Source organism: Podarcis filfolensis (assembly GCF_964270895.1).
Source record: "Podarcis filfolensis genome assembly, chromosome: 4".
NCBI classification, from domain to species: Eukaryota; Metazoa; Chordata; class Lepidosauria; order Squamata; family Lacertidae; genus Podarcis; species Podarcis filfolensis.
Window position 1 is genome coordinate 56,201,725 of NC_139607.1, and position 13,406 is coordinate 56,215,130.

Below are 13,406 nucleotides of genomic sequence, written 5' to 3' on the forward strand. Positions count from 1 at the left end.
TGGGTTCCCCCAGCCACTCTGGGCAGCTTCCAACAAATTAAAACAAAATACTGTAATACTGTACAACATCCGACATAAAAAACTTTCTTGAACACCCAAAAGGTGAATCCATAGCATAGAGTTTCTGTAAAGATAAATATATTCTGAACTGGCTATATCTGTAAACTGAGCACAGAATTAATTTAATGACAGAAAATTACTGTTTTTAACAAGTTATACAAGGCATGGAAGCATATAATTGGTCTGTACTTGAAATATGCTCTCTTTCAAATAGAAGTAATGAAGTTGGGTGAAGATGCTATACATGACAAAGAAGAAAATTGCTCATGTCTTATCTGTTCAATGACTTGTTCTTTACAGGTGGCTGGCTGGGAAACTAGCAGCTATTATTTTCAATGGTAATAAATCCTAATATTTGAAGAATGCAAGAACAGATGGATTGCCAGATCATTGCTATTTGCCACAGTACAATGAATATTAATATTAATGATGAGCAATTCAGTCTTTATGCAACTACTCCTATGGCAATTTAATGTTGTTTCATCATTTTATTTTTTAAGTGGATTGTATGTAGGTTTGAAGCAAAATGCAAACACAATTCACAGATAGGTCTCCATTAACATTTCATTTTTAAAAAAATAAAGTTGGCATCATAAGTATTAATTTCATTAAGTTTACATAGTTCATTAAGTAAATTAGTTACATCTTTTCAAGTTCAAGGATCCAGCTTCTTAAAATTTGGTTATGTAATCAATAATATCCAGTGTCTTTGGTTTACTACAATACCTTGTTAGTCAGTTACAAATATTGAATGTCAAATCAATATAAAGTGTCAGCAATCACATCAGTCGATGCATTTATGTATTTACTTTAAATATATGTGTGCTGTTTTCTTCAATATGTGTTCGAAGTGGCTTACAATAACAAAGAGAAACAGATGAAAATAAAATAACAAGATGGAGGAGAATTAAAATGTGAAACTATGATTGCTTATTCATTACATTTGACCACTTTTTTGTTACTTCTGGGTTTTATGAAAACAGATTTATAGATTTACAGCCATTTCAGTATGGAATTTGTTAATACTCGCAAAAATGTCATTAGCTGCAAAATGGTGTGCATCTGCCATTTCTAGAGTACAAGAATAACTCAGCAAATAATGGAGTGTTACAATAAATAAATAACATAAATTGTATAAGGGGAGGGGGGGGGAAGGATCAGTGAAAAATCCTGGTCCCTTTTTACAAATTTAGGAAACAAAAAAAATTAATTACACAATTTGCTTCTTTCTCACTGTTGAAGTGATGAGGAAAGTTACAATGTTTTAGAAGGTGGTACAGGGAGATACCAGTAAATAATGAAATCAAATATTAAAAACTATTATGGAATCTTACATTGTGTAAGGCGGTGAAGGTCCTGTGTGAGTGTCTGGAGGTGGTTGGAGGATGGATGGCGGCTAACAGATTGAGGTTGAATCCTGACAAGATAGAAGTACTGTTTTGGGGGGGACAGGACTCCCTGGTCCTGAATGGGGTAACTCTGCCCTGAAGGACCAGGTGCGCAGCCTGGGAGTCATTTTGGACTCACAGCTGTCCATGGAGGTGCAGGACAATTCTGTGTCCAGGGCAGCTGTTTACCAGCTCCATCTGGTACGCAGGCTGAGACCCTATCTGCCAGCAGACTGTCTCGCCAGAGTGGTGCATGCTCTGGTTATCTCTCTATGTGCTCTATGTGGGGTACCTTTGAAGGTGACCCGGAAACTACAACTAATTCAGAATGCGGCAGCTAGACTGGTGATTGGGAGCAGCTGCCGAGACCACATAACACCGGTCCTGAAAGATCTACAATGGCTCCCAGTACGTTTCTGGGCACAATTCAAAGTGTTGGTACTGACCTTTAAAGCCCTAAATGGCCTCGGTGCAGTATACCTGAAGGAGCATCTCCACCCCCATCTTTCTGCCTGGACACGGAGGTCCAGCGCCGAGGGCCTTCTGTCGGTTCCCTCACTGTGAGAAGCCAAGTTACAGGGAACCAGGCAGAGGGCCTTCTCAGTAGTGGCACCCACCCTGTGGAACACCCTCACATCAGATGTCAAAGAGAACAACAACTACCAGACTTTTAGAAGACATCTGAAGGCAGCCCTGTTTAGGGAAGCTTTTAATGTTTGACAGACTACTGTATTTTAATATTTTGTTGGAATTCGCTCAGAGTGGCTGGGGAAACCCAGCCAGATGGGTGGAGTATAAATAAATTATTATTATTATTATTATTATTATTATTATTATTATTATTATTACTATTATTATTACTACTACTACTACTAGGATGTGTCCAGTGCTAATCCTCATTGGAATAGACCTGTTACAATTAATTGACCTAAATTAGTCATTTTCATTCATTTCAGTAGGTTTCCTTTGAGAAGGATTAGAACTGGACACAATACATTAGTCCTGTATACATTTGTATTATAAGGTGTTTGGCATGTTTGATAAATTGGTTTTTTAATTAATGTTCTATCAGAGGTGTTTGCAAGTCCCCTGTCATGAAACAATATCATTCAGATGTGATATCAACCAGTAGCCATCAACCTAACCCAATCCACACTACAGCATTATCAATCAGATATCAGACAACTACTGTTCTTCAAACATTTGAACACACTCCCTGCCAACTGGGGAAGTGTAAACACTCCCATTTGCTTTGGATCTGCTGGTATGGGAATCCATACCACTCTTGTATCTATCCTATAGTTTATTATGGGATTCTGCATTTTGATGCACCCCCCCCCAAAAAAAAAAAACTCAGCTAAGATTTGAATTGAGAAAAGAATGAGCTAGCTATATTTTGAGCTGGTAATGTGTACACAGCCTGAGAGAGCCTGCCCTTGTGAAACAAGCTGGAAAGCAATAGGGAATGAAAGCTCCTAAAGGCTTCAGTCAGATCAGCCTCTGCAATGACTCATCTTTTGTTTTTATTTCCCATCACAGGCGTCCTCCTAGTGGAAATTTCTTGACATTCAGGGTGTGATATTAAAAAATGGTTTGAAGTTCTCTTGGGTCCACTCTACCAGCTTTCTAATTTCAGTATGCATGAGAATACAAGCAGTTCCTAGGACAAGGCAGATGAAAGAAAGTGGAAAACAAAAAGATTAAAAATCAGATTAATCTGGAAAAGTCAGATCAAAGCAGTGTTAACAAAATGCTTTGCCAAAAGAAACTCATCATTTTTAAGCACCTCAAGCAAACTAATTTTAACATGGAGAGGGTGGGATGCAAGCTTTTCTTTTATTTGAAAACTGGGATCCTTAGTATAGAAGAAAGCATTTACTGAATTGAGTGAAAACCATAAGGGGAGGGGGAGGACAACAACATTAATGGAATTAATGGAGCTACTCTTTGAATATAAAACATTTTAAAAATTACATTCTGAGGAATTCTCAATGCATGCAATCTTACTGCACTGCTACCCTGATCCAAATATTTGTTCTAGGCTTGCAGAGAAATCCCCTCCTGTACTAGAGATAGGCTAGCATGCATACATTCCATTACACAGAGAGAAAAACTGAAATTCTGTTAAAGAGAAGAGGTTTGCTGTAGCCACATGCCTCTGTTTATCTAATCCAAGATGCTTCTGCAGGCTGTGATGATAGGAATGTTGGTTTCAGGCCATTTCATGCATAAAACTGAGCTTGCCACTCAAGTCCAAGCAACAAGAGGAGTGTGCTTGTATGATAAGCATGTTTCAGAACTAGTTTACATTTTTATAAATCAGATTATTTTTTAAAAAGTGTATAGCTAAAGAAAAATAGCCTGGTTCACATGACATGGTAAGCCAAACTATGAGAATCTGGGAACACACAAACATGTTGTTTTCTGTAGAGGAGCTTACATATGCTTTGCTCCTCTACAGTCTGGTTTGTTTTTTTACTTCTGTGGCATGCCGAGCTAAGACAAGGTTTGGGTTAACCAGTGGTCAGTCATCCAAAAGCAGCTAGAGACCCAAGTTTGGTAAACAGTGCACTACATCATAGTTGTGATGCCCTTCAGGGCTCCCTAGTCATGGCGCCCAGTGTAGCAGAACTGGTTGCACTACCCTAAATTCCCCTCTGTCCTATGCTTACATGTCATACTATCTACATAGTTGTTAATACTACTACTACTACTACTACTACTAATAATAATAATAATAGTAATTTATACCCCACCCATCTGGCTGGGTTTCCCCAGCCACTCTGGGCAGCTTCCAACAAAATGTTAAAAATACAATAAAACATCAGGCATTACAAACTTCCCTAAACAGGGCTGCCTTCAGATGTCTTCTAAAAGTCAGATAGTTGTTTAACCATAGAACTTGCTCTCACCGTGATGGCCACCAACTTGGATGGCTGTAAAGCAGGATATGACAAAGTCATGAAGAATAAAGCTATCAGTGGCTACTGAGTTCTGCCACCATGGCTGGAGACAGGAATGCTTCTGAACAGCAGTTGCTCAAAAGCACAGGAGAAGAGAGCGCTCTTGTGCTTGTGCCTGCTAGCAGGCTTCCCAAAGGCATTTCACTGACCACTGCGAGACCAGGATCCTGGACTGAATGGGTCATTGTCCTGATCCAGCAGGCTCATCTTATGTTCTTATGTTCATACCATAGAAATTCAGCCATATGCTCTAATTCAGTGAGAGTGGTTCATGAGCAAAAGCAGCTTTTTCCTCCCATAATTCCCATTTCTGGAGAAATACTCTTCTTCCCCAGCCAACTAAGAGTAGTGTGTGATAGAGGGGCTTTGCATTAGCTTTCAGAAGGAAGTTAGGCATGAAGTGATGTGTGGATATGTCGCCAGGAAGGGTTAGGATGGTGTCACTTCAATGAGCAACATTTCACCCCACTCCTTGAATGGGGACCCCTTGAGGGGCACCCCTATCTTATGTAAGTCATAGGGCACTCCCCCCCCAGTTGGGTTTACACACAGACCCACCTCCAGCAGATGGGCCAGAGTGGATTAGAGGTGGCCTCACCCAGTGGTTATTGCCAAACCTTCACGTCTGTAACCAATAAGGTTGTGGTCTTAATTTATCCCATAAACAAATATACTGTTATTTGTCTAGGGAACAGGGTGGTCATAAGGAAGACTTGAGATGGTGCCAACCCAGACACTGGCCTCTTCAATGAGCAACATTTTTTGCATAAATCAAACCCCTGCGTCCAGTCACGCTTCCATTGCGCAGCTCTGTTCAGAAGCTGACCTGGCAGGGGAGCAGAGTCGCAGCGGTCCTGTCCGTGTGAGATGAGGGATAAATCAAGTCCAGAGACAGTTCGGTTCTTATCTCTAGAAGCGTTTATTTACAAGCCATAAATCAGTCTCCTCCATCGGAACTTTCTTGCATTTTCTCCCGTGCTTCCAAAAGCACACACTCGCAGCTTCTGCTGCTCAGCGAGGAGTGAAAGGAAGTCTGGAAGTCGTCACACACTGTGAGTCACTGCTCTGCGACAAGCTCCTCCTTCTACTCCCCCTCCTCCCCCTAGATACAGGACACTTCGGAGTTCTGACCCTGTCAGTTCCAAACTCCACACCCCCTCTTGTCCTGGATCTGGGGACAATAGCCAACAATGCTTTCCCCATACACAGACCCTCACAGAACTCCTCGTGCTTCTGGAAGGTTAATGGTTTTGTGAAACCATCAGCGAGGTTCTTTGTTGAGGGACAGTATTTCAGAGCAACTAGCCCCTCATGAACGCTCTGACACACATTTCGGAAGCGTATGTCCAAATGTTTGGTCCTCGCTTTGAATTGCCCTGTCTCAGCTAATTTAAGGCATGGTTGATTGTCCTCATGCACCACAACGGGCAGACAATCCTCTTCACAGATTTCCTCGACCAAACACACATAGAACTCCAGTTCTCTGCAAACCTCTGATAGCGCACTGAACTCAGCTTCAGTAGATGAAAGCGCTATGAGACTTTGCTTTCGGGACCTCCACCCAATCACTGAGTCCCCAAACTTCACCACTAGGCCTGACACTGATTTGCGGTCCTCAAGGTTAGCCCAATCCGAATCCACCCAGGCAGTCAGCTTAACATCACCCTCAGCTGACATCTTGAGGCAAAAGTCTTTGGTATCTTGCAGGTAACGTAGCACCCGCTTAACACCATTCCAGGCCTGCACACTAGGACTTGAAGCCTCTCTACTGAGCAGATTGACAGCAAACGCTATGTCTGGTCTGCTCCACTGTGACAGATACAACAGACTACCCAGAGCTGACTGAAAGAGTTCAGTGTTTTCGAACACCACGCGTTCTACTTGCTGACACTCCTTCACGTACCCAGTCTCCATGGGTGATCTGGCACCTGCACATTCAGACATCCTGAACTTCTCAAGCAACTGCTCAATCTTACCTTTCTGGCGAAGCAAAAAGCTTCCATCACTTGCTCTTGTGATCTCTACGCCTAGATAGGACTTGACATCTCCAAGTTGCTTCAGCTTGAACCGCTTACCAAGCTCCTTAGCAAACTTCTCTACCTGTTCATTTGTTCTTGTCATCAGCAAGATGTCATCAACAAACACCTGTGCCACTTGCTGTTGCAAGCCTGAATCTCTAATGTAAAGACAACTGTCTGCAAGAGATCTCTTAAAACCTAGCTTTTCTAAGGCTTCATGTAGGCACATATTCCAATTCCTGGCAGATTGGCGTAATCCATAGATGGATTTGTGCAACCGCCACACGATGCCTGGCTCACTGACTTCGAACCCTGGAGGAGGACGCATGTACAACTCCTCCTGGAGATCTGAGTTCAGGTAGGCGACATCTACATCAAAATGGTTCACCTTCCAACCTCTCTGTGCTGCTATTGCCAAAAGCATTCTCAAAGTCTCCGCCCTTGAAGTCGGCGAATAGACCTCTGTGAAGTGGACTCCGCGTCTCTGCGTAAATCCACGCGCCACTAACCTCGCTTTGTACTGTGGCTCTCCTGCTTCTGTGGGTTTAAGACGGTAAACCCATCTGCAGCCAACAGCTTGCTGGTTAGCCGGCAGCTGTGTGAGTGAGAACACTCCTAGAGACTCCATTGAATTCATCTCCTTCTGCATCGCCTCATGCCATTTGCTGGCTTCTTCCCGAGGCAACTTCTGAACATCCTCAAAGGATTCAGGTTCACACCTAGCCACACCAACCCAGACACTTGTGGCTTCATACCTTTCAGGTGGCTTCCCTTTGGTTGATCTTGCTGACCTCCTCAGCGTGAATTCTGGAACTGCGCCTGATTCACCTGGATCAACCCTTCTATCCTCTATGTCAGAATCATCCCCCTCTGACCTGCTGCGCCGTTTAGGGCGAACAGCTGGTTCTGCTGGCGAGGATGATTCACTCCTTGGCTCAGACTTGACAGAGACCTGCGGAGGGGTCCTGGGACTCCCTTTTGGAGAGATACGGAGCCTCTCCCTTGGAGATCCCGGCTCTGGACTCTGTGGCTGTGGACTGTGCTCATCAGCAACAGGTTCAGCCTCACCCTCTTCCTCTTCCTCATCTGATTCTACCAGAACATCCGGATTTCCGTGAAGCCGCTTCCACCCACTCTGCTCGCAAAATTCAGCACTGCCGCTAATAAGCAGCTTGGACTGGTTGCCAGCAGGGTATGCGAAGCGCCACGCCTTTGAACCCGGCTCATAGCCTACAAAGATCATTTTCCTGGATCTTGGCTCACCTTTTCTGCGCATGGCCTTTGGAATCAGAACCCAAGCTGTAGACCCAAAAGTGCGCAGAAAATGTACTTTGGGCTTTTTCCGATGCAGCAGAAAATATGGTGTGTCTCCTACACTGGAATTGAACACTCTATTCTGCAGGAAACATGCTGTTTTATAACTCTCAGCCCAAAAGCGCTGTGGCAGACCTGAGTCTGCCAGCATAGCATTCGCTGACTCCTGTAGCGTGCGAAACTTCCTCTCTGCAACCCCATTTTGTTGCGGAGAGTGGGGGGCCGTCAGTCGATGACTGATACCCTTCTGCCTGAAGAACGATTGCAGCGCAGAACCTGTAAACTCCCCCCCACGATCGGACTGAAAGGAAACTACTTTGGTAGAGAACCGTAGCTCTACTGCTGTGATCCAATCCCTGATCAGTGCAGCTGCCTCTGACTTCTGTTTCAGAGCAAACAGCCACGCATGTTTTGTAAAATCATCAACCAAAAGCAAAACCCACTTAGAACCAGCTAACGAAGGTGTCGGCATGGGGCCCGACAAATCTGCATGCACAAGTTCAAAGGGTTTACTGGTTTTCCTCTCAGACCTGGGGTATGAGCATGTTGTGACCTTTGATTGCTTACAGGCTTGACAATCTAGGTATTTGTCACATGCTTTGAACCTGCACCCAATGGTGTTGTCTGTGGCCTTCCTCACATATGACCACCCTGCGTGTCCAAACCTCCGATGCCATAAGTGTAAACAATCATTGTGTGGTGGGACATTTGCACACTGCCCTTGGGCATCGTCAATGGACTCTCCACTAGCCCCATTTTCCACCAGCCCCATTTTCCCACCAGCCCCATCTTCAATGGGCATCTCGACCAGAAAGAGCGTGCCTCTTCTCTGGACACTGTGAATCTTCTTCCCATTCCTGTAGAAGGAACACACATTGTTAGAAAACAAAACATCAAACCCAGCAGCCATAAGGGCTGGCACACTTAAAAGAGAGTGGGCAAGCTCTGGTACCACAAAAGCTTCTACCCAATGATCTATAAAAGAGCAATAAAGAAGCCCAGTTTCAGTCAGTGGTCTTTGAGACCCATCTGCTAAAGTAACATAGCGTCCAGTTTTAACTGTCTTGCAGTTCCTCAACAGCCCTCTAGAGGTCACAAGACAATGCGACGCTCCGGAATCTATCACGAGAGATAAAGAGTGTCTCTGGTTGTTTTCCACAGATGCCATGGCGTTGCTTGCACTCCCATCGGTTGCCATGGCCACAGCCTTTCCCCGGCTAAGGCTCTTGTCTTTTCTCAGAGACGCAAGCGCAGCTGTGAGGTGATAAGACGCCTTGTCTTTGTTTTTCTCCTGGCCTGCTGCTTTCCCACGTCTTGGCTGGGAACCGGCCCTGGGAACCTGCTTTGTTGACATTCCACGCCGGCCAGTGTCCTTTGCAGCCTGGGCCTCTAGCGGATGCTTCCCAGCGCTGTTGGACGTCGTCTCAAAGCACAAACAACTTTCGAAGACTTTCGCTTTCTCAGAGCTCTTGGAATGGCCTGCCTGGCCTGCCCCCCCACTCGCTCTTGGGGTGCAGCCTTTGTCCTGTTCCACAGCTCTCAGCCGCTCTCCAGCACACAGTCCATCACACAGACGTGTCGAAGCAAAGAAACAGCTTCCCGGAACAGCCCCCTCTGGTCTGGCTCTCCCTTCAGCCTGGGGCTTGCTCCCTTGGCCCTCGGCTTCCTCACGGCCCTTGGCTCCTGCTGAGCCTTCACACAGGCTCCTCAGCACCTGCCACGCGGCCTGAGCCGATTTAATGCCCTCCAGGTGGGGCAACAGCAAAGCGTCCACGCTTGCTTTCAGCAGGCAAAGCTCTCTCTGCTCTCTTTCACTCAGCAGAGCATCAGCATGCATGGGTGGGGCCGGCTCCTTCTGGGCTAAACCCCAGAGCCCTGTGGCCACAAACCACCCCCTTGCTCCTCTTGACCAGGCCTCCCAGTTGGCCCCATTCAGCCTCTCACCGGGGTAGCTCTCTTGGCTCTGCTGCTCCTGTGCAGCAGCCATTCTTCCTTCCCCCCGGGGCTTCAGCATACTCACAAGTTTGCCAGCAAGCCGGACTTCCGAAGCAGCCGTTCCTTCTGGCTCTTGGCTCCACTCTCCGGCATCCCCCTTCTGCCCTTGCCTGGCAGGATTACAGCAACACGTCGCTGGCAGCCTTCTCCCTTCTCACACTTATCAGGAAACGCGATACTTCCATAACCTTTGCATAAATCAAACCCCTGCGTCCAGTCACGCTTCCATTGCGCAGCTCTGTTCAGAAGCTGACCTGGCAGGGGAGCAGAGTCGCAGCGGTCCTGTCCGTGTGAGATGAGGGATAAATCAAGTCCAGAGACAGTTCGGTTCTTATCTCTAGAAGCGTTTATTTACAAGCCATAAATCAGTCTCCTCCATCGGAACTTTCTTGCATTTTCTCCCGTGCTTCCAAAAGCACACACTCGCAGCTTCTGCTGCTCAGCGAGGAGTGAAAGGAAGTCTGGAAGTCGTCACACACTGTGAGTCACTGCTCTGCGACAAGCTCCTCCTTCTACTCCCCCTCCTCCCCCTAGATACAGGACACTTCGGAGTTCTGACCCTGTCAGTTCCAAACTCCACACATTTCACCCACCATCCCATTCTCCAAATATCAGCACAGGTAATATTGCTTCTGTGCTGAGTATTTTTTCCCCTTTTGCTTTTTTTCCAGGCTGCCCATGGAAAGTGATCCATTTTTTTGGCTATACTGCACCTGGAGAATTATTGGCTGAGGTGGTATCATATAGAAAGAACTGGCCATGTCTGTAGGACACAGCATGCCGAAAATTCACAGTAGTGGATCTTTATGGGGAAATGGTTTCCTATACTGGCTCTGTAGATCTGTCAGCCCCAGGGACAAAGAAGAAACCGTCGCTGAAGTTTAATCAGTTCAAACTCTCATGACTGTGGGACTGGGTGAGTAGGTAGTAAATTGAAAGGACCTTCCTCCACATCTAAATTTCATAGGATGATTGCAGGTAAATTCCTGTCCACAATCCAAATCAGCGTTGACCCACCAATTGAAATTGACACGAGAAAGTCAACAGCTCTTGCCTCAGGATTGCTAGACCTGCCATTGTTGACCAATGGAAGGAGGACAGAAGTTTGCAGCAGGCACTGAACCATATATAGAACACTAACATCTCTGGAATAGGATCACATAGAAATAAACAAGGTAGCATAATGGCCTTTGGGTTTGTGCTGTCGGCTGGCATGGCAGGAACTGAGACACTTAAAATTCAGTCTTATTATAATGGTGAATATGCATACTCTCTGACATAAAGAGGTGAAGTTTTGCAAACACCAGCAACATCACAGGAAAGATTTAGAAAGGCTGTTCAATAATGTGAATTTTCAGCAGCACTATGCAGCCTTCTTTCTCATCTGAAAGTCATTTCATATCATAGAATCTATCTGTATATATGAATGAAATTCCAATGCTTCTCTGTAGCATGCCAGGCAACGCTTATCAACAATTGTAAATCTAGCATAAAATATATAGTTCAAAAATGTAGGATTAAAAAAAAAGGCTCAACATGTGAAACTTCAAATTGTGTAGTTAAAATTTGACAGCATTTGACAGCATTTGAGGAACACTAGCGTGGAGACAGAAAGAAAAAAAATTCTATTAACTCAATATACTTTCACTGAGCTGTTTTGAAAGTGCAAGTCTCAACATAAAAATATGTATAGTTCCTAGTGGAATATTATATATAGCCTAAAGCTTTATTTATTTACTTTATTTATTTATCCAAGTGCCACTGGATTCAATGGGACCTGCACCCAGGTAAGCAACCCTCTATTCCACACAGAGCTACAATTTTCAGAGTGGTTTAAAAGCCAATCACCCTTCACAGGGAATTCTGTGAACTGTGGCTCTTTGAGGGGAACTGGGGTATCCTCGCAAAGCTCAGCGCCATTAACAAACTACAGCTCCCAGAATTATTTGGGGAAAACCATTACCATTTAAAGCGCTATCATAAATGTTTGGTGTGAATGGGACCCTAGCTAGCAACAGCAATACAGGGTCTAACTAACTCTGTGATGAGCCTACCACCTTAGCAAATTATCACTTAGGATTTTACACATTGACCTTCATGCCAGAATAACAATGCTAGGCTGGCAGTGTAAATCAGGCCTTGATGCCTGTAGGACAATGTGAGCTATGGCCACTACGCTGCTACAAAAAGCAACAATAGACAGAAATGTCACTGCCTGTTGCTCAGAGCTGTTATGAAGCCCATAAATAATAGTCAAGAATGAGGTATAGTGAATGCAAGATTAGTGCAGGATAGTGGACAAATCACCTACATACCATCCTAAGGGCATTAGAGTCATGAGGGAGCCATCTGTGTCAGCACGACCCTATTTGTGTGATATATGATAGTAAGCCGTTTCAATGTAGTACCAATATATTTCCGAGTGTATTCTGTGAAGCAACATTTTGTCACCTGTGATATGCATGACCTATTATTTGGTTTTGTAGAAGATTATGGAAGAAGACGTATATTTTAATTTACTCACAGGTCTGACTAAATGTTACATGGACCATATTACAGATTTTTGCATGACCTTGCAAAGGCTCATTTGTTATATTAAACTTTTAAACTTTCCTTGTTGTGGTGTTTTGGCACATAGGCGGATCATTCCTTCTCTTCCCTAACTCTTTCTTGGGGAAGAGTTTAAGCAGAAATAAAGTTTTAATCTATACTCTATAACAGCAGATGCAAAGAAATACACTTTACATACAGCAATTTTAATTATCATTTTTCCTCCTCTGGAATGATGCAGCTAGGAATCTCGGTATGGCCCCTGGATATGCTCTGAATGTACACAAGGGGAAGGATGCATTCAGCAGCTAATTCCATCCCATTTCATTTTCACTGTCTCCCTATCATTGGTCTGGGGTATTTTGGGAAGGTTTTGTTGGGAGCTTTTGCTATTGTTATTGATATTAACTGATATTAACTTTTTGTATCTTTATTTTTAGGTGGAAATTGTTCTTTTTGGTTATGTAGTTTTTAATGTGTTTTATTTATTTTTATAACCACTTTGCTATGTTTGTAATTATGTAAATCTTTTCATATTGTAAGCTGCCTTCAGCATTGTTTTAACTGATGATGATGATGATGATGGTCTGCTCCATTCCAATCTTGTTCTGTTCTAATCTATTATCACTCTATCCCATTGTATAAACTTATCATGTAAATTACAGGTTTGTTTGTTTTCAATGTATTCACCCATAAAATATATACTTCTATGCAGAATATGTATTTTGTGTATACTTTTTGGGCAGCAAATATAAAATCAGAGAAGTGTGTAATCCAGCTGAGAGTTGTGTTCCACTCTGCAATCAAGTTTGGGAGCATCAGAGTGGGCTGATCCAGTGGGGGGGGGAGTGGGGTGAACAAATTATCTTCCCCTTCTACCCATACATGAGATGATCACCTTGTTGAAGTGAAGAAGGTGTATAAGTGCCTGAACGGGTGACTTCCTGTGAAGCTCATGTGTGCTATCTTGGGTTCTGTAAATAAATAAATAAATAAATAAATTGCTAATTCATTTAGATGGTTAGGAATGTTATGCTGCAAATTTTAAATAATGAAACATTGATGCCAGTTCTTATTATTTGAAACAACTTTAGGATCTGTAGATGCAAGATGAAATT